The following is a 23,388-nucleotide window of genomic DNA, read 5'->3' on the forward strand; positions in this document are numbered from 1 at the left end:
CAAATAGGATTTAATAGTCTGATGTCACGTCGCCTAGAAACGAGCGGCTTGGTTCTAAACAAAGAAAAACGGTACTTTTTATTTTTCATACTGGCTAGAACTTTTTCACATGTCATGTGATCAGAATGTATAAAATTCAAAACATGATCAGATTTATAATGCTTTTCTCCTCGTCGGAGAAGTATTTCATAAGGGCGTCCGCCATTGTTCCGATAGTTTAGAGTCAGTTACTAAGTTACTCTGCATCATTACGGGGGGAAGTGACTTCACGACTGTTGAAGCGTATTGTTGAATTGCCAGAAAGGCGGCATGTCTCGTTCTACATGGTACGTGATGCTGTTAGTCAGGGACTCATTGTGAGCGCTTTGAGCACGTTTAGTGATATATTGCGCTCAAAACTCAAAGTATTTAAGCACCTAAATCCCTCTCCATATCGGGATCGATCGATTTAAATAACCCTCAACTTGGCAAAAACTATAGATGGTATGCGCTTGGCTAAGAAATATTGCCATCTGGAAGTATAATGGACCAACGCACAAACAATGTGTAACCTTGAACGTTTAGAGCCTGGTTATTACAGTTTAGGGAGAATAACTCATAGACATGGATGGCAAAAAGAAAAAAAAAAAAAAAAACAAAAAAAAAAAAAAACAAAACAATTACAAAGACCTGAGTGACGTCAACTTCATTATATCTAAGATATTGTAAACAATTGTTACTGTTTACCGATTGTGAAGTAAAAGCCACCGAAACCGATTTAATTTCAAGGACCTTGTGACTTCAAAGGAATGCATTTACAATAAAGAATTGATTATGCTTGGCGTTAAAAGATCAAATGGCAGGAGAGTACGGAGCGTCTTACTACTATCCAATGTCTGTAGTAATTATTTATTCGTGCGCTCATGTAGTCTTGCTGTTTAACACTCGGCTCGGATCGGGTAGTCCTGGGTTGAGCGTAGCCCTCGTTAACTTATAGATAGTATGACGCCACTCTGGTCTTTGTTATTGCTTTTTGCCACCCGCGTTTATGGGTAATTCTCACTAAACTATAGTAACCTGGCTACAAAAGTTTATGGTGACACATAGATTTGTGTGTTGGTCCGTTATACTTCCGAATGGCAATGTTGTGAGCTTCTTAGCCAAGCGCATACTAACTATAGCCTGACACTGATCCCAAAAAAATGACGTCAAAAGACAAGTCTTTGGTCACAAAAGAAAACAAATCCCGTGAGTTTTATTCAATAGTTCAACCAATGGGAACGTTTGTTTCCTTGAGTTCTACTCTCGACAACTCACTAGACGCTGCACAAACCTTTAAAATGACGTCATACCACAGTAAGTTCTAGAGGGTTCGAGTGTCAGACTATATTATGTTAACGATGACTACGGTTCGAGCCTCTCTCGTCGCATAGATGAGTCCTTGGAAAAGACCCCTTACTCACATTCTCTCACCGTACTCCGGTGTAAAATTGGAACCTGGCCGTTAACAGCGTTGTCCCTGTCGGAAAAAAATTGTAATATCGCCTTACTGGCGTCATATCTCGTTCTATAAGTTACGTGTTGCTGTTGGCCATGGATCCTTTGTAAAGCGCTTTGAGTACGTTTAGTGAATATTGTTCTATATAAAAGCTCAAGTTAAAAATGCATTAAGTGCATTAAGTGCAAGTCGATTTAGGTCAATGAAACTAAAAATCTTAATTAAAATAGTACAATAAAATAATGATAATGAAAATTCTAATTAACCCTGTCTGGCCGACAGAGATTTTATAAAGAAATCAATACTGAATTTTTCAGAGATCACGTTGCTAAAACACTTCCATTGGTCAATCAATGAAGGTAGGTATTGATTTTGTTGAAATCTAATAGCTCGTTTGAAGGTACATCGCGGTCATTCAGGGATAGCGTTAATAAGTGCGTGGAATTGTACAATAGCTTGGATGATGTGTTATATGTCAAATGAATTTAACCAAAAGCATTATAAAAACTTTTGAAATGAGTAGGGAACAACAAAAAAGATTAAAAGCAAAAAATTGAAAAAAATTAATAAACACAAATACGAACCAAAAGCACGAAAGCAAAGAAAAGAAGTTTACATATATAAGATGATCTATTTATGTATGATTCCAGTGGCCTACTTCATTATATGAGCAGCCTCACGTAGGCCGGATCTATATCGTAGTCCCGGACTTCCAAAGCATGGACTACGGCGGCCGGTTTTTTTGTATTCATGTGACAAGCAAGAGGATACTTCACCCCTCACAATCTCTATGTGAGTTTCTCAGACCTATCTTTACAAAGCTCGAGAAAAAAAAATGGCAGAGGACGTCGGGTGCTTGGTATGGGTAGCAGGTCTTGCGGCTCTTATCTTTATTCTTATGTTTTGTCCCTGCCAGACATCTTTATCAGGAAGACGGCAGAGGACAGCAATGCCAGGTCGTCGGAGTCAGCCTGCTGTGTGGGTTAGCTCTTAGACCACCGAATTCGGCGGTCTACATTCAGCTCTTTGAGTCCCGCCTTCAGGCCCAACCTACGATCAAGTCTGAGTCTATGAATACCGGCATATCTAAGGTAGGACTGGCCTATCTGTTTAGGCCGGGCCTACCTGTATAGACTGGCCGTTTTTATGAACACGGACTAGCACTTACTCTCTGACTTTAAGGACTTGAAAAAATCGCTTTTTATGTGAGCTGACCAAGAAAGTCCCAGACTAAAATCACAGCTCCTTCGGACTGAGTTTTGCCAGATTTTAGTCACTTGTTCGGGTCGGAATACGATTCAATAGTCTGATGTCACGCCGCCCGGCAACGGCGGCCATCGTGGTTCTAAACAAAGAAAATATGTACTTTTTATTCTTCATGCTGGCTACATTTCATATGTCTTGTGATCAGAATGTGTAAAAGTCAAAACATGATCAGATTTATAATGCTTTTTTTCATCTGGGTACGCTTTTATGCTCGTCGGAGAAATATTTCATAAGGGCGTCCGCCATTGTTCCGATAGTTTAGAGCCAGTTACTAAGTTACCAATGTCATTACGAGGGAAGTGACGTTACGACTGTTGAAGCGTATTAGCCATTAGCCTCGTGGTATCAGCTTTATTGTAATAAAGAAATAGGAATTTCAGTGTCCTTTGTTCTGATGCGCAATTATTACTTTGTATTAGTTAGCACCGAGAAAAATGTTTGGTAAATAAAAATATTACCTTCTTCATCATGTTTAATTACCTCCCCCCCCCCCACCCCTCTCCCGGTATTCATTTTTGTTGAAGTTAATAACAACAGAAAATTGAATGGAAGGTTTAATTTATTAACCGAATGCGGGTAATTTGAACGTTTTGGGTATCTCCTTTATCAACAAAACACGATGAACGGAACACTTAAGACCAATGAGAGGTGTTCTTTTGATCTTTAGTTTTTCATTCACCGTGTTTGTTAATAAAAATGAAACCTGAAACGTTCACATTATATGTCATTGTTTTATTAAATTGAAGTTTCCATTCAGTTTCCTACGTCTAGTTATTTATTTCTTCGAGTTTCAAGTTTCAATATTTTATTTTTTGGAAGTCTCGAGTTAAATATATTTTAGCAAGCTGAAGGTCACTTTAACCTATAGATAGAACGAAGCTGACGTCACTCAGGTCTTTGATATTGTTTTTTGCATGCATCCACGTTTATGAGTAATTCTCACTAAACTGTATTATCCAAACTATATACGTTCGAGGTTACACACAGTTTTGTGTGTTGGTCCGTTATATTTCTGGGTGGCAATGTTGTGAGATTCTTAGCCAAGCGCACACTATCAATCAATATTGGGAGTCGGAAACGTTTTCTGACAGTGATTATAAAAATAATTTTAAAAACACATTAGAGCACGCAGGTACAATTAACATTTCCAGTGGGTGAATGAGGCAAAATCATGTACATTTAAAAAGTAGAGGAATGCAGTATTGATTATTATTTACAATTGCCCCGTTTCCTGCGCGACTCCACTAACTTCAAAGAAACTGGTAAACAAACAAATTATGTCACGTTTGTATATCCGGTTATAATAAAATTGGTGTACGAAACAACCAAATACATATGTGACCCACAGTCTAAAACCGGTAGTATGTCCAACAGATATAGATAATTCTTACTTACTTACTTACTTAGGCCGCCCCTTGGGGCGCCCGACATGAGCCACAAGTCTTCGCCATTCTGTCCTGTCCTCCATAAGCGTACGCAGCTCCCGGGTGTTGTCCATTCCTGTGTCTTCTAGCAGACAGTCAATGTATGTTTTATTCTGCCTGCCTCTGCTTCTGGTTCTCTCGGGTGGTTCTCATAGCACAAGACTGCTTGCAATAGATAATATAATTTCTTTTTAGTCTTTCAAAGCTATTAGGTCCATGGCGATGGAGTTTATCCCGGTTTTTAAAGCGTGAAACGGACAATAGCAAATGTTTTGGACATCGCAAAATACATTTCATCTATCAGACCGAGCTACTGTTGGGTAAATACTATGGGGGGAGGAGGGGGGGGGGGGGGAACATAAAAACGAATCTCTACTTCACCCCGGGTCGTAATCGGTCCCTTTCCGTGCGACCACAATGCTCTACCAACTGAGCTATCGGGACCCCCATGTTAAATTTACTTTGTGATAAAAAAAGATGTAAGCCTGAGTTAAGTATTTATTTATGCGTCATTGAGCAGGATAAATATAATTTCTAAAAGAGACGAAAACTAATGCTTCATATTCCCTGCCCATTTAACTTTTAGGTTTCTATTTAAAATCTAGAGCATTTATAAAAAGCAATGTCTACTAAATATGCTCAAAGCGCTTCACAAGAAGTCCCAAGCCAAAAGCAGTACTCAACATGAAAGACGAAACATGACGCCTGTCAGGTGATATTATATTGTTACCGACGAAGACGTGTTAACGGCCATGAACTCATTTTTATACCTAAGTACGGTAAGAAAATGTGAATAAACTGCCTTTTCCAAGGTCTCAAATATGCGTCCCTTAGAGCGGGACTCAAACCCAAGACCTTTCGGTCTGAAGACAAGTGTCATACCACTAGACCACATAACCGGACAGACCACATAGCCAAACCCGTAGCAATCGTTAACATATAGATAGTTCGAAGATGACGTCACTCAGGTCTTTGTTATTGTTTTTTGCCATCCGCATTTATGAGTAATGCTCACTGAACTGTATTAACCAGACTATAAACGTTCATGGATACACACAGTTTTGTGTACGGGTCCGTTATACTTCCGGATGGCAATGTTATGAGCTTCTTAGCCAAGCGCATACTATCTATAGTTTGGTTAATACAGTTTATTGCGTATTACTCATAAAGGCGGATGGCTAAAATAAAACAATAACAAAACCTGGGTAACATGTTAAACCGCTCTTGATACTCTCAAGTAATAATACGCTATCTATTATTTTAAAAAAATATGGTTGACTGTCAACGTTGTTACTTAAAGTCAATGTGAAATATTTATCATCTAGCACGTAATTACAGACAAATCTAAAAATGAAAAAAATCTGTTAGACCATATAGATAGTTTTTTTGCCATCCGCGTTTATGAGTAATGCTCACTGAACTGTATTAACCCGACTATAAACGTTCATGGATACACACAGTTTTGTGTGTTGGTCCGTTATACTTCCGGATGGCAATGTTATGAGCTTCTTAGCCAAGCGCATTCTATCTATAAATTATTCGTCCTTTTTTCAAAAAAATGTCGGATGGATTTTAATGGGAGCGATCTATAGATAGTATGCAGATGACGTCACGCAGGTCTTTGTTATTGTTTTTTGACTCCGCGTTTATGAGTAATGCTCACTGAACTGTATTAACCCGACTATAAACGTTCATGGATACACACAGTTTTGTGTGTTGGTCCGTTATACGTCCGGATGGCAATGTTGTGAGCTTCTTAGCCAAGCGCATACTATCAATATTCATGTTTTCGTCCAGCCTAGTCATCGATCACATGATTTGTTGCTGTACAAAAACACGCTGCTTAGTTTATAAAAGTTGTAAACATACCCATGAGTCATGCTGAGTAAAATAACCAATTGTAACTTCGGATTTTTCTCAAAACGTGAACACTTTTCACTATGTGGGTCAGTTTGAGCACACTTTGCATTGTGACCAATGACCTCGAGCGCATGGAAATGTAATGTCGATCATGCCCATTCTCGATCCTTAACTTGACCTTGGGCTTGGACTATCTGGCCATTTTCTATTATTAAGGGACAGATTGCCTTTTACGGATGAAGTGGCAGATTGGCTTTTACTACCTGCAAAAGTATCATGTTCATTGTATTCCTTCAGCTTAAGCTGCATAATTTCAGGTTTGCAAAACATTTTCTCACGGATTTTAATCATTAAGGGATCAAATCAATAAGGGTGAAGTTATTTGAAATTATATATGTCCAATCGGAAGAATACGTTTGTCAACAGAAAAAATATGGTTTAGGTCATGGTTGAATTAAATCATTTTATCTGTCCAACTGGATGAAAAGTTTGTCAAACAGAATTCCGTTTTTATCCATTGTTGTTGTTCTTGTTGTAGTCTGCTGAATATGATATGGCATTGTATTCGATTCGGAAATTTTATGTAAGTGTTTTGTATTTAAATCAATACTTTTTACTATCGTATTTAGATTCGATAGATCGATATTGCATAAATATGTTAGAGTCTAACTAGAGTTCTAAGGGCCCACTGACTATCTGTCACTGTCTCTCACTTAACCCGGAAGAACTTCCATATACAGGCGCCACTCAGGGAAGACAAGTATACACACACACACACACACACACATATATATATATATATATATGTGTGTGTATATGTGTGTATATATATATATCAAGGAATTTACCCAATGGAAACCGTACGGTGCTCTGATTGGCTAACCAAACCAGCGGCCTCGATGAGAAAAATATCGGCCATTTTGCTGTTGGCTGGGAATCGCGTTACTATAGTAAACAAGCGCTGATCGGCCGTTCATGAAAACCAGTTGCTGCTCGCTCGTTTAACTCAAAATTATTCAAAACGATCTCTCTAAAATGATATAAATGTGACTTCTTAAGGTTTTCTTCACGGTCAAAACCACACAACATTCTATTAATGATTACGTCCGGCAAAAAGGAATATTGACAGGTCGACCGAGAGGTGAACTCATCAAACGACAAACATCAATGCGAAGGATAGAGAGAGAGAGTCAAACTATTGTTTGTCTTGCCCTGTTCTATATAGAGAAAAGGATAAATAGTATAGCCTCATGTGTGAGTGGTTGTGTGTCATAGTCATGTTTTTTAATTGTTTCTGTTGTCTATGTGTGTAGTGATGACGATCACATTCACTCCATCAGCGCGACGAAACTGCCCCCCCCCCCCCCTTTTTTTTTTTCACATACACGTAATTCACATGAGTAGAGTTGGACTCGATAGTTCAGTGGTTTAGCATTACAGTTAGAATTATCGTTTACCGGCATTAAAAGCTATTTTAGAGGGGGAAATTCCACATTTTACTGCTGCTGCTGCTGCTGCTGCTGCTACTACTACTACTACTACTACTACTACTACTACTACTACTACTACTACTACTACTACTACTACTACTAAAGTTATTGAGAGAAAAATCTTTATTTAGAATCCTTGAGCACAGGCGAGCCGCTGTGTGTGTGTGTGTGTGTGTGTGTGTGTGTGTGTGTGTGTGAGACGTGGCTGTAGTCTAATTTTATCAGAATTAGGAGGCCAAGGAGTTATCTCTTTGGATATTAAGTAGGATTATATTTTTTTCCGTATTAATATTAGTGTAGTGGAAATTACAATGAGATCGTATTAAAAACAAAAGACTAAGAATAACATCAGATCGAGATGATTCTGATAGCAAAAAAGTAGGCTATATATGTGACATATTTAAATTCAGTCACCAAGCATGATAAAAACAAACAAAAAATCAACACAAATAATTTTAACCCTCTCCAGGCAAAAATTTGACGGTAGCATTTAAATATTTTTTAGTCGACTAAAACATAGTTTACTTTACTAAGAACATGCACATTTTTATGTTGATAGGGTTGACTGGTTGAAGATATTGTAATCCTGGATTAGGTCAAAAGAACAAAAGCAGAAGTAAAATAATCAATTTAAAAAACAAAAACAAAAAAAAACTGTCAACTTGGAACAAAACAGCACCAATGTCTAACTCTGGGACTAACCTTTAGATAACAAGTTGTTGGTGATGTTTTCTGGTCAAGTCTTTACAGGTGTTTAAAGAGTATTGTCTTAGTATGCTTTTGACGAACTGAGCATGTGTTGTTGAATATGTGTCTGTCTGTAAATAGTTTAACGTGGTGATACAACATTGTTCTACAAAATATGGAACAAGCTTCTTTAATAATCTGTGTTACATGATTGTCCTCACTTTCAAAATGACTTTCCATGGCATGCTTATCTAAATCTGTAAAAATTGATGGCCCTAATCTTTCTGTTACTTTTATTATCACTTTACTTATTGTTGTGCTATTGACTGCTCTCAAAGGTCCCTCCTTGTGTGTAGTTAGAATTTCTCTCAAACAAAGGTCAGCTGCTGTAATAACTTTATAAAAATCTTCAGATGGATATAATAATCCCCCCCTGTCTTTTCTTTCGGTAAAACTAGATGATGATGGTTTGCTTGAATCAGGATTGTCTAATGAGGCTAAAAATTCTGAACAAACAGAACATTTGATTTTGTCTCGTAATTTCCTTGCGATAAATCCAGACATATAATACAAAACATCTGAATGGTACTCTGAGGGCTGGCAAAGGGTTTTCGTAAAGATCATAGTTTTTCTGTCCAATTCAGGTTGAAAAGAGTTTGTCGAATTGTCAACAGTAAAAGATGAATTTTCTTGGAAAAGCTTATTTTCGGGGGCAGGTAAGCAATTAGCATTTTTGGAACTCAGCACACCATTCTTCATCAAAAGAGACCTGAGGGCATATTTAAATTGAAGGACATTCGGGTTATTATTCCAGCCACCTCTTCTTCGTATCCTTGAAAACAATGTCTCCAAATGATCTTGAGAGAGTCTGTAAGTAAGTATGTATTTGTAGTTATTGGCCAAAAGTCGCCGAGATATCAATTCTATGGATGTCAGTGTTGCCAAAAATCCAATAAATCCAGTTTTCCTCTTTGATTGTAGTATTGGCTTGTTAGTATTGTCACATAAAGATGATATATAATTTCTGGCAAAATGAATAAACTCTAATTTTTCCTCAAGATTTTCCTTTGTAATAGGGCTTTTAAATCCTTTTGTACAGAAACTACTGCTGTTGCATAAATCAAACAATTTATCAAATATACGAATAAATTTACAAGTCGCTTCACTTCCAGCAAATTCAGGCAACTTCAAGTCATCCCGAAGAAACATAATGGCAGAAGCAACAGAAGAGCTTAAAGTTTGGGCAGCAAGAGAAACTTTCATTTTATTTTTCACATAATCAATATGTCTTCCTTTTAGCTTGTTGGCAAGGTTTCAATTACTTTCCAGCTGCAGCTTGTGAAGTGCAACAATATAAGACCAATCAATTCTCTCCTCTCCACGGCGCAAACATTTCAGGTCACCCAATGCATTTCTAACATTTTTTAACAAATGACAGGCATCAAAAATAAAGGGAATGGTTTTAGATGAATCCAAGGGGTGAGGAAACTCAGGATCAATGACATCTGAACTTATAGTGCATCCAATAGCAGTTGCAGTCGCTTGGTTAACATAAGCTCCATCACACACAACCCCTTGAACAGAGAAGCCTGCCTCAGACAGCCAAACTATCCCATCATTAATAATCCGTGCTTGCTGGGCTGCACTAATCTTATCAACAAGAAAATAGCCAATAGGGTGCTTAAAATATCGCTTTTGTCCAACGATGAGAAGAGTAAGACTTTCTGAAGCTAATGTGTCTGGTGATGCAACTTGAAGATGACCATGGTTCACATAGCCAGCATAGGTCTGGGATGCAGGGTCAAACACAACTTGCTTCCGAATAGACATCGAATCAAACATAAGACAAACATCCTTCATCAAATCATCCTTTTTAAGTTGAGCTTGCAAGGTATTAAAAACATCTGTAATAAATCCTGGGGAGACATTGTGGGATGCAGACCACCTACGAATGGTATCCGCATGAGGCAAATGCAAATACTTTCTCACATAATTATAAGCCTGAGCACTATAGAAGTGCAAGGAAACAGCAAAGGATTTTAATTCATCAGAAAAACGCATATTATTTTTGGACATATGGGCAGCTTTTAATTCATTTTCAATTAAAGTGAGGGTTTCCGCAGCAAAATTTTCTTTTAGGATGTCAACATTTTCTTCTTTCAACAACTTTTTCTTCTTCAAATCTTCCAAAAGGGATGAAATTTTTACATCTCGACGGGCCAACTTCTTCCTCATGCTACTGAGTTGTTGTTTTTGATGAAGCATCTTTTCTTGGCAAACAAGCAACTTATTTTGGGTCTCTTCTAAGTGGCTTTCAACTGAAGAATAGGCATAATTATGTTCATCAACTTTAGGGGTCTTACTGGGTGTAGCATCTTCAAATGGAGAATTGGGAGCAGCTCGTTTTCGAGGGGATGATCTTGTCTTTTTAATGGCAGGAGACTGTTTATGTTGGGGATAATTTGGAAATACAGATGGGACAGCATTCTCTCTCAATTTTTTTTGGTCTAAACCGAGATAATAATCTTCTAATAAAAAATGGACACTACAGACCCTATCATTTTTTGTAGGTCTCCACTCTGACCCATCTACATTCTTCCTGCTGATTTTAGTAATCCACTTGGACAACAACTCAGGCTTCTTCCATGGAAAGCTGAAAATAAGTGAGGCATTCTAACTAGGACTATCTTGACAATTGGTGTACTATAGTGAAAAACAATCTATCCAGTTGAATTATTTTCTATTGGCAAGGGAAAGACTCCATGGAAAAAAAAGCAATTAGACGTCTAGTACTATACTTATATATTTGTCTTTATCTAGGTCTTCCTGTCAATATACTTATATACTTGTTGATATTCATCTCGGTTCATGTATCTCAAGTTTTGAAAAATAACCACACTACTATTACACGCCTAGAGTGGAGTGCTTATACTTTGGCCTTTGCAGTTAATTGCAATCGCAAGCTCTCCTCCTCAATTCGAAAACGCATTATAGTTATAGGTTATTATAATACATGATTACACACATTCTCTAACTTCATTTTTACCTCAGGGGAATAGTTCAGATCAGTATGTAGATTTATTTATAAAAATACTTGGGAGACCTTCCATTCTTGCTCTAGTACTAGGGGGTTTGGGAGGGGGGAAACTTTAAAAAAAAAAAAAGTTTTCCCCTCCCAAACCCCCTACTAGAACAAGAATACTTGGGATGTAGTAGCTTATGGAAGGTCTCCCAAATACTTATGAGATATAGACTCTATATCTAAATCTATCTAGATCCTAGAACATTATCAGTCTCCGTCGCAGTCGTCAGTAGCCCAAAATACAATTAGAATTGATTTATTTCTCTTACCTGTGAAACGACAATGATGTGCCTTTGACAGCTTTATTGTGGCATAAATATACGCAGCAGTTCTGAACCATTTTATTGTGAATTTTAATATTGTTGTGGTGTTTGTTGTGTCGTTATGATGACATTAGATACCGAATGAATGGTAATGTTTACATTCTCAGCCAACAACAAAATGGCGCTAAATGCTTTCATTGGTGGACACTTTTTAGACTCCGTACGTATTCTCATTCGTTTAATTCTATGATATATATATATATATATAATATATATATATATATATATATATATATATATATATATATATATATATATATATATATATATATATATATAATATATATATATATATAAAGTACTTAACTGAGTATAACGACCTAGCAGATTTCCTTAGTATTTCATTTGAGGCAACGGGTGATAGACATTAAAAAAAGTTTGCAAGTCTTTGTCATATGTCAGACTGTAAAAATAGTTTTATAATTTTTAGATATGCCAGTATCTAATTCTTTGCACGATGATAAAAATTTAACATTGGCAGTACGGAACTAACAATTTTGATCCCCAACTGTATATTATTTAAAAAAGAATAGATCTGTAATGTAAGTGGCGGACCCATTTGGAATGTCTCCCAATTGGCTTCAATAGTCTGATGTAACGTCGCCCAGCAACGGCGTCCATCGTGGTTTTAAACAAAGAAAATCTGTACTTTTTATTCTTCATGCTGGCTAGAACTTTTCATATGTCTTGTGATCAGAAAGTGTAAAAGTCAAAACATGATCAGATTTTTAATGTTTTTTTTTTCCCACTTTTATGCTCGTCAGAGAAATTTGTCATAAGGGCGTCCGCCATTGTTCCGATAGTTTAGAGCCAGTTACTAAGTCACCATGCGTCATTACGAGGGAAGTGACGTTACGACTGTTGAAGCGTATTACTGCCTCTTGCGGTACTACCGCAAACTCGGGGACCCAAAAATTTCCCCAATAATTTCTGGCCAAATTTTTTATATTTTTTACGCAAATTCGAGGACCCAAAAAATTGCTGGCCAAATCTTTTTTATTTTTTTACGCAAACTCAGGGACCCCAAATAATTTCTGGCCAAATTATTTTTTGGCCAAAATTTTTAATTTTTTTAATTAATTTTTTTTTTGAGATCTAATATCTTTTAAAATATAAAATCTAGATCCAAATTTTTTTTTGGCCAAAATTTTTATTTTTTTAATTAATTTTTTTTTTGAGATCTAATATTTAAAAAAATATAAAATCTAGATCGCTTCGAGATCTTAATATATCTATTTCTAGATTCATAGTAGATAATTAGATCTGGACTGGATTTTGTTTTGCTTTGTTGGGTTTTTTTTTTCATATACTAGTAGTAAACAGTATTTATAACTCACCCTATACTGGATACCACTGCGAAAGATGGAGAATAATATGTCGAAGGGCTTCTTGGTGAGTCTTCCCGTATAGCTCCCTCCACATAAATTCATCGAAATGAGATTCCAGTTGACTACTGTGGACACCAAGCATAGATTTGAACCTGCGTTTGCAGTTCTTCCAATAACACTCAGTAGTGTTGGTGCATGCGCCTGTCTGGGGGTCAACAAAGTTAGCTGTGTGGTTCACCACCAGGTGTTGATATGGAGGTTGGACTGGGAGGTTGGCTATCCCGTTGTATGCAGCCCAGCCGTCACTGTGTATAGTGGAACCAGGGGCGATGTGCTCCTGAATAAGTGGCAACAGTCTAGCCGCTGATCTGTCGTTATTCACGACCACTAAAAATCCCTGTCCCGTCTCCCTACTCACACCACCAAACACCCACCGTTGCTCAGCAACTCGGCCCTCGTTGTTTTTCCTTTTGGCCACTAGACTTTCGTCGATCTCGACTGTGAGGCCTGGACCACCTATTTGGTACGGGTTGTTCAAAAGCCACCACGAACAAATGTCTCGGGAAAAAACCATACCACTGTAAAACAGAATTTTCACTCACTCCAGTGAGCCCTGTACTGTTTAGAATCGGCTCCTTGAAAGCCCACAAAAGGAGCAGCTCAACAATTTTCCTCAGAGGAAGACACTGGTGTTCAAAGAACGATCCTCTCCTTAAGGGAACTTTGACACTCTTGTGGGTAGGGCAACGCCAGTACCTGTTGTCACTTGTGGCACTTTTCTTTATAAGAGTGGTGACTCGGTTGCAAGTCGCACAAATTTGGTGGGTTTCTTGTTAATAACCCGTTAGTCTGAAGAAAGAGAATAGTGTCTCCTTCTGTCCTTGCATGAGCATATAATAATTGTAACGCCATTACGAGAATCGAAATGCCGCGGCGCGAAAAACACAAACACACCAGACAAAAAAACAAAAAAAAAAAAACCCAAAAAAAAAAAAAAAAACGGCTAAAAAAAAACCCACGTGAAATCCAAATGATTGAACACGTCAAAAAATGTTTTACTGTTTTTATTATTCATTTTCAATATATATATATATATATATATATATATATGTTTATTTGTTCAAAAACGGGTTCAAAAACGTATAAAAACATTATACATTAAATTTGCATATAATACATATTATGTTCATGTACATACATAATAATAATAAAACACATAATTTTGTAGAAAATGCTGGTCACGAAAAAAAGAAAATGCCAATCTGGCATACAACGATGAAAATCGAAATGCCGCGGCGTGAAAAACACAAACACACCAGACAAAAAAAAAAAAACGGCAAAGAACCCCACGTGAAATCCAAATGATTGAACAAGTCAAAAAATATTTTACTGTTTTTATTACCCATTTTCAAATATACGGTTATTTGTTCAAAAACGGGTTCAAAAACGTATTTAAAAAATATACATTTAAATTCGCACATAATAATAAAACACATAAAAAAGAAAATGCCAATCTGGCATACAACGATAAGAATCTGGCATACAACGATAAGCAACATCCGCTGTCATCATTCCAGTCGGCAGACCGTATCTTGGGTAAATTAAGCAAGAGAGACTCGGGTCCCCGAGTTTGCGGTAGTACCGCCTCTTGCTTCATGGGAAATTTAGCAATCAACACTCGACGAAAACAAACCGTGTCCAATCTTTTGAAAACAATATCATGTCGGCTTGACCTGATGTATGAAATTTAATTTTAAACCAAGCCTAAAAAAAACTGAGTGAAAATAAATGTCTTCTTTATGGATATTACGTTTTATTGATTGACATTCGAAAACAAACCCCTAATTGTTATTATTTTGACTTTTAACCAGTTAACTGCGCAACTCTAGAAAAAGGACGTAGATAAATATTTGGCCATAAAACTCGTCCTTCAAACCTCGATCGATTTAAATACGTCATGTCTTTGATCAAATCTAAACTACTAATCTTTTAGGTATGTTATCCTTATATTAAAAATTGGGTTCAACACCATGCCCTCCATTGGCGGTCGGTCTATTGAGCGAAGTTGTTTTGTGCCGCCCTATATTTTTCAAATTTAGCAGATACTGCTTTTCGTCTCAGTCATTGCAAATGCTGCTTTTCGTTAACACTCGCGCATCTCTCCTCGAGCCGTGATAGATACATACTATACGAAGGTTGTTCGTCATCACAGACGGCTCTCTTTTTCTTGTTACCCTACTCGAGGCGAGATTACGTGCGACAATGAGCTGAGGGTGGGGTATGGGGGCTACCATGAGCCAAAAAGTCAACAGGCCGCCCAAGTATTTTGTATAAAAGACTAGTTTCTTCTGTTTTAAAACTACGGTTACCCACCTCACCCCACAAACAACAGATACTCTTTACTGCTAAAATAACTACGTCAGGCCGGCAAATTTAGTTTTGCACACCTTGAGGCCTGACTTGGGAGAAATCATCAGTTTTATCATTGGAAGAACAGGTTTGTTGTAATCAAAACATACGGATGAAGAAAATTACAATAAATATAGATTTTATTGCTATTCGTTTTGTTCAAATAGATTGTATTCATCAAAACGAATATTACACAAACCATTCACCGAGTAGAGCCCCATGATGCTATAAATAAGAATCCCAGTCCATTAACCCGACAAATAGAGCAGTTCAACTTGAAATTGTAATGTTATTGTCTTTGGAGTAGATAAGTAGTGCATTGAGGTTGGATTTTCTATCCTTCTATTATTGACTGTTATCACAGTTGATATTCAAAGGAAGAAATTTTATACGGCAGCCTAATTGCTGTTGTCATGTTGTTCTTTTAAAAAAATGTTATTCACAAATCTCAATGCACAGACGTGCAATACCAATACAAATATGAAAGAATCCATAGAATTCAGTGATCGGGTGATATACAATTTTTTTTCTCTAGAGGAAGGTCGACAAATGGACCTATTTTGCATTATGCACGTCGTAAATGCCAATTACGTGAGTACATCTCTTTAAAATTCAAACCACACATGCCCCCCCCCCCCCCCTTTACACAGAATATACAAACATTCTAAAAATTGAACCCAGTAGAACATTGATATTGTGCAATATCAACGGAGTGAACTCAAGACACTTGAAAAGGGGTCCTAAGCCAATAGCAACATGAAGACGAGACATGATGTCTTTTTGGGCGAGATAACATTTTCCTCCAACACTGTTTCCGGTCAGGTACTCATTTTACACCTGAGTATGGTGAGAGAATGTTTTCGATCCATGCCGCCTTAAATAAACAGCCAGCAACCGCCCCTGATGCCCTCCAACTCATAGACCCGAAGAATACAATATAATCAAAATTTCATTAATGATAATCTGATTGTGAATGAGTATTAAAAATCAAATTTAAAAATTGTTGGATACGCTAATGACTGGGCCTTAGCCTATCAATCGAAAAACTGGAAAGAGGTTGAAGAAGTTCTAAGCAAAGACACCACCCGCCTGAAACAAATTTTTGATAGATGGTACCTAAAAATGAATACCACCAAACCAGTGTCCACAAACTTCCACTTGAATAATCGAGAGGCAACAAAAGAACTGAAGATCACAGCCGGTAACTCAATACTACCCCTAGACCCCAATCCTAAATACCTTGGCATTACATTGGACAGACAACAAAATTATCGCAAACACACTGAAGGAACTCCAAATAAAATCGCAAAAAGAAACAGCCTGGTGAGAAATCTCTCAACTACCACCTAGGTAGCCTCACCACAGGTGCTGAGAACGTCTGCTTTGGCACTGTGCTATAGTGTGGGAGAATACTGTGCCCCTGTTTGGATGAGGAGCCCACGTGTAAATCGCATTGACATCCAATTAAGAGAATCGATGAGAATTATAACAGGATCTCTCAAGTCAACTCCAACTCAGTGGCTCTCTACACTGAGCGGCATTGCATCACCAAGTTTAAGACGACAAGATGCTAATCAAAGGATGCATGCAAGAATTGACGAAGCCACAGACAACATTCCCATAAAATCAATCGTAAAGGGGGCACCTTCAACAACTAGACTTAAATTGAGAAGACCTTTCCACCTAATAAAAATGGCAGACTTCAGTGTAAAGGAAAACTGGAGAGAAATGTGGAACAGGGAAACACCAAAAGGAGGAAACATCATTAAAGATCCAAACAAAAGAGTGCCTGCATTCAATAACGCCAGGAAATACTGGATTTACTCAAACCGCCTCTTAACTGGACATGGCAGAACTGCATCAAATATGTGCAGATGGAAACTTGGAAACAGTGATACCTGCCAGAAATGTCAGGCAGCCCCAGAGACCAGCGATCACATCGTCCTCCACTGTCCAGTCACTAAACTTGAAGGTGGCTACGAAACCATCCTTAGGGCGGAGGAAGACTTTAGAAGCTGGGTTGACGAAATAAATTTGGAGGTGTAGCCCTACGCTACTACTACTTCTACTATAATAGTTCCATCTATTAATTTCTATTAGGGAGAGTAATTCGACACCCGAAATTAGTTTTTTTTAAAGATAATAATTTATTTAAAAGCAAGAGGGTTTTAGTATCTCTTCTGGGGGGTGGAGTCAAAGAGAAAATAAAAGGAGGCAGAAGGTTAAATTAATTGTAATATTTGTAAAATTATTGACTCCGAACACCCCCCCCCCCCCCCCCTTTCAACCCTAACAAGAGATATTAAAACCTTCTTGCTTAAAAAAAAAATATTATCATAAAAAAACAAGTGAATTTGGGATGTTGAATTACTCTCCCTAATTGAAATTGTGAATTAATATTTGTAAATTCGAAAGCTAGTAAAAACAAAATATTTTATAATTGGAGGCGACTAAATTGAAAAGCTATTATCTAGAACTTTTAAAAAAGTTAAATCATTAATATTTTTTTAATCAACAAAATTGATGTGAAGAAAAAAGAAAAATGTTCCCTTTTTTTGGACAAAAATCATAATTCAAAAGCCGCAATTGATAAACATTTATCTTACTGACAAAAAACCTAGATAGTCATCGCTTTAAATAGTTATCATATTCGATGTTATGACATAAAGAAGGCTCTGATTATATTATTTAATAGATAGAATGAAGTCTACGTCACTCGGGTCTTTGTTATTGTTTTTTTGCAATCCGCGTTTACATTATGAGTAATTCTCTCTAAACGGTATTATCCAGACCATAAACGTTCATGGTTACACATAGTTTTGTGTGTTGGTCAATTAAACTTCCGGATAGCAATGCTGTGAGCTTCTTAGGCAAACGCATCCTATCTATACAATGAACCGTCCATTTTCAAACCTCACTCTAATTCACAGCTTTGACCAAAAAAAAAATGATTATAAAAAAAAGAAGAAAAATCGTGATTGTTTTGTTGTGAGCATTAGTCACACAACTGCAGCTAGATCTAGCTATTCTAGTTTGAATGTTTTAACAACGAGAAATTGAAAGGAATAAAAATCTCAATTTTTGAAATCAGAAAGGATTTCCAGTGAAGTAAGAAAACAAATTAATGGCGAGGCCGGTCAACACTCTTCAACAGTCGTAACGTCATTTCCCTCGTAATGACGCATGGTAACTTAGTAACTGGCTCTAAACTATCGGAACAATGGCGGACGCCCTTATGAAATATTTATCCGACGAGCATAAAAGCGTAAGCAGAGGGGAAAAAAACACATTAAAAATCTGATCATGTTTTGACTTTTACGCATTCTGATCACAAGACATATGAAAAGTTTTCGCCAGCATGAAGAATAATGAGTCCAGATATTCTTTGTTTAGATACATGATTGCCGTCGTTGCTAGGCGACGTGACATCAGACTATTGAATCCAATTGTGTATTCTATTTGTGCCGTTTTACAGTTATTGGATTCTAATGGGAGAAATCTCAGGTTTTCGTCCAACCTAGTCATCAATCGCATGATTTGTTACTGTCTAACGAGTGGATATTTCTTAACAAATGTAAACACGCTGATTTATTTATGAAAATTGTAAACATACCCATGTGTCAAGTTGGAACACATTGACCAGTTGTGATGTTAGATATTTCAAAAGCTGTGAACACTTTTCTCCATGTGAGTCACTTTGAACACATTTCGAAATGTGACCAATGACATTCGAGCACTTAGAAGGTAATATAAATCATCCCCTTTGAAATATCATTGATTTATATAATTTACGTATGCATTATAATATAATGAAATGTAATTAAAAAGTGTAAAAATAGATTCAAGTCAGCAAGGGGTGAAACATAAAGTTTGTCAAAACATGCAATATCGTAATTGGATTCAATAGTCTGATGTCGCGACGCCCAGCAACGGCCGCCATCGTGGTTCTAAAAAAGAAAATCGGTACTTTTTATTCTTCATGTTGGCTAGAACTTTTCATATGTCTTGTGATCAGAATGTATAAAAGTCAAAACAATATCAGATTTATTATGTTTTTTTTTCCTCTGGATACGCTTGTATGCTCGTCGGAGAAATATTTCATAAGGGCGGCCGCCATTGTTCCGATAGTTTAGAGCCAGTTACTAAGTTACCATGCGTCATTACGAGGGAAGTGACGTTACGACTGTTGAAGAGTATTACTGCCTCTTGTTTCATGGGAAATTTACCAATCAATACTTCAGTGAGATAACTCGACGAAAACAATCGGTGTCCAATCTTTTGAAAAAACAAACAGTATCATGTCGGGTTGACCTAATGTATGAAATTTAAGAGATTGCTCCCATTAGAATCCAATAACTGTAAAACTGCACAAATAGAATAAACAATTGGAGGCAATAGTCTGATGTCACGTCGCCCAGCAACGGCCGCCATCGTGGTTCTAAACAACGGAAATCGGTACTTTTTATTCTTCATGCTCGCTAGAACTTTTCATAGGTCTTGTGATCAGAATGTATAAAAGTCAAAACAATATCAGATTTATAATGTTTTTTTTTTCCCTCTGGATACGCTTGTACGCTCGTCGGAGAAATATTTCATAAGGGCGGCCGCCATTGTTCCGATAGTTTAAAGCCAGTTACTAAGTTACCATACGTCATTACGAGGGAAGTGACGTTACGACTGTTGAAGAGTGTTGATGGGAAACACAGTAAAGAATAATGTCGTCGGAGTCGTAAACGGCAATCGACTCAGCAAGTTGTTTTGAAATTGAAAAAAAAACTCCATCGCTTATAAATATAAAACTAATCTTAAAAAGTTATGTTTATTTGATATTGCAACTAAGTTAAAAGTCCATAATCGTTAAAAGTTTAGTAATATAATAAAAGTGCTGCGTAACTATGGAAGTCCTGCCAATACGCTTCAACAGTCGTAACGTCCTTTCCTTCCTGATGACGCATGGTAACTTAGTAACACTGGCTCTAAACTATCGGAACAATGGCGGACGCCCGTATGAAATATTTCTCCGGCGAGCATAAAAGCGTATCCAGAGGGAAAAAAAAAACATAAATTTGATCATGTTTTGAATTTTACACATTCTGATCACAAGGCATATGAAAAGTTCTAGCAAGCATGAAGAATAAAAAGTAATGATTTTCTTTGTTTAGAACCAAGATGGCCGCCGTTGCCGGGCGGCGTGACATCAGACTACTGAATCCAATTTGTCCCGAAAACTAGTCCTTCAAATATCGATGGATTTAACTGATCCTCATTTTGGCAATAACTATCAAAGAGAGTTTTCTGGCAAAATTTTAAATGGGAGCGATCTCTATTCATGTTATCGTCCAACCCAGTCATCAATCACATGATTTGTTGCTGTCCAACGATTGGGTGTTTCTTGACAAATGTAAACACGCTGTTTTGTTTATGATAATTGTACACATACTCATTTGTCATTCTGAACAAAATGACCAATCGTGATTCTCATTTTAAAAGCTGTGAATATTCTTCACTATGTGGGTCATTTTGAGCACACTTTGCAATGTGACCACATGGAAAGGTAAAATAGATCATGCCCATTTTAACAAAACCTGTCATTCCAGGGTATTGCAGTTACTTGATTTAGAAACAAAACTCCATCTTTTCAATGGAATCATTTTTCACTCAAGTTTTATCAGGCAAGTTTAGATTTGAATTGAATTCTTGAGCATCTGGTTCACGCCGACCGATACATACCGTTTTGAGGCGACTGGTAACGTATCCGCGTCTGACCTTTTGATAAAAACAGGGTGATATTTAGGTATACTTACGTTTTGTGATATGCGACCCATCGTCTCTAAGCGGTATTATATCGTGATGAATTTGGTGCAGTAAGTTAAATCTATAGCTATAAATAAATATGAAACTTGTGGTTAGTTTCTATTCTTTAAGGTGGAGAGCAAATACATTTTGGTACATCAATCCCCCCCCCCCCTCCCCCACCACTACTTAAGTTCGTATAACTTATCATTTAAATTTTGATTTATAATTTTAAGTTCCTATTCAACTCGACATAATACCGTTTTGAGGTGGTGGGGCAGACATAATGATATAATGTCTAATTCAATTTTTTAAAAGAGAAGAAAAACCCCCCCGGTAAAACAGTATTCAGCGTTAATGGTCACCAAGTCTGGTTCAACAGCATTTGTTTGTACTTCTTTGTTTTGATCAATTAGAGTTGCATTACACAGTGCCACACACAACATTACAGTACTTGCGCTGTCTAAATATCAAATATTATAATGTCATAGAAATAACCCCCGTCAATTTTAGCTATTGGGATTGACTTTGGGATATTTTTTGCACCCTCTCAGTTAGTTGAGGGACCCCGGATATCACAGGGGGGTTTAGCTATTGTAATTGGCAAGTAATATTAATATGTTGACTGACAGATTTATTGGATTTGTGAGTCGCGCCTTCTGTTTTTAATGTTGTTTGGAAAGGATACCGCGTCAAGCTTTCTTTCTCTGTCATATTCTGAAAAAAAGTACATAAAACTGGGTCAGAGAAATGTTACAAAACGTCTCAGGTTTGAGACTTTTTGACAACTGTGAGTTTGGATTATTATTATTATTATTATTATTATTATTATTATTATTATTATTATTATTATTATTATTATTATTATTATTAGTTTTATTATTATTATTAGTATTATTATTATTATTATTATTATTAATCATTATTATCATTATTATTATTATTATTATTATTATTACTATTATTATTATTATTATTATTATTATTATTATTATTTATTATTTATTATTATTATTATTATTATTATTAATATTATTATTATTATCATTATTATTATTATTATTATTATTATTATTATTATTATTATTATTATTATATATTATTATATTATTATTATATTATCATTATTATTATTATTATTATTATTTGATAGATCGAAATTTGAAGTGAAACTTTTCTGGCAAAAATGAAACCTGAAGACAATGTAGAGAGACGTTTTCATTTCATACAGTACAAGGTTCAATTTTAGCATACATTCTACTTGCACGTTTACCACTGCCTATAACAAAGTACTCATTCATCTATGTGGATTGGGGCAAAACGTTTAAGGTGTGATATCCAATGGGAAACCGCTGCCAGTAAATTCAACTACGACTGTGATGTTTTCTGTCTGACAATCCGCAACGATATACATACACTCCTCGCTCTAAGCAAAGAGTGTGCAGGGTAACGTAGTTACCAAGAGCTCTCACTTCTCTTAACCGCAATGCTATTGTCGCGTGCCAGGCGAGACAGCGAGGTGGGTGTGCTCCGCGTGTATCATGCGCGCTAGGCTTACTGATACAATGAAGAAAATACGAGTAGAAGACGGAAGATGCTTGGCTTCACCAAAAGCGGGAAGTGAGAGCTCTTTGTAACATAGCAATCGTTACCTACACGCTCTTTGCTCTAAGCTTGGTGAGAAGTTGCCAGGCTTCGATATCAGTAAGAGGAGACACTGGGTGGCTGCGAATCGGCTTCGGTCGAGGAGCTGCCTTACAGAAAAGGCCCTTTATTAGTGGGGACTTTTCACCTGTCCCACATGTACCTGATGTGGGCAAGAACCCGAAACGACAGAGCATCGAGTTGAACGGTGTGTTGTGACGATAATACCGGTCGGGTTCGCGACGGTGCACGAATGCGGACCAGACTTTGCTGATTGGGTCGATCGTCATAACATCGTAGTGTGAGAACCATAAGAAGCTGCTAGTGCCACGATTATGAGGAACTTTGAGTACCGTATAGGTGACCCTCCGCCTCGAAACGGTATTAAGTCGGATTTTTCAATTTTGGGTTTTTGGTACACAGTCATAGCTTAAATTATGCTTAAAATTTTGATACCAAATTTATAAAATTCTGATTATTCATTGCCCAACTATGACCGTTTGAAGTAGGGAGAGTGTAAAAACCAAGTTTTGAGAAAATCGACTTTGAAGTGAGGCACCGTTTTCACACATAATCAAATCAATGGGGCAAAGATAACTCCTCAG

The 23,388-nt window shown here is 36.9% G+C and overlaps 1 protein-coding gene and 1 pseudogene across 1 annotated transcript in view; one reads left to right on the top strand and one right to left on the bottom strand.

Moving 5' to 3' along the window:
* Window positions 1-6,497: 6,497 nt before the first annotated feature.
* Window positions 6,498-23,388, top strand: part of LOC144958623 (uncharacterized) — an 83,656-nt gene continuing 66,765 nt past the window's right edge. The window contains exon 1 of the mRNA XM_078890720.1: window positions 6,498-6,610. The gene's annotated coding sequence lies outside the window, so the exon portion shown is untranslated. The remainder of the gene's footprint in view (window positions 6,611-23,388) is intronic.
* On the bottom strand, window positions 12,948-15,567 carry LOC144959264 (uncharacterized; annotated as a pseudogene).

This window comes from Berghia stephanieae, chromosome 13 (assembly GCF_034508935.2).
Source record: "Berghia stephanieae isolate SIO BIC M18660-M18661 chromosome 13, UCSD_Bste_1.3, whole genome shotgun sequence".
NCBI lineage: Eukaryota > Metazoa > Mollusca > Gastropoda > Nudibranchia > Aeolidiidae > Berghia > Berghia stephanieae.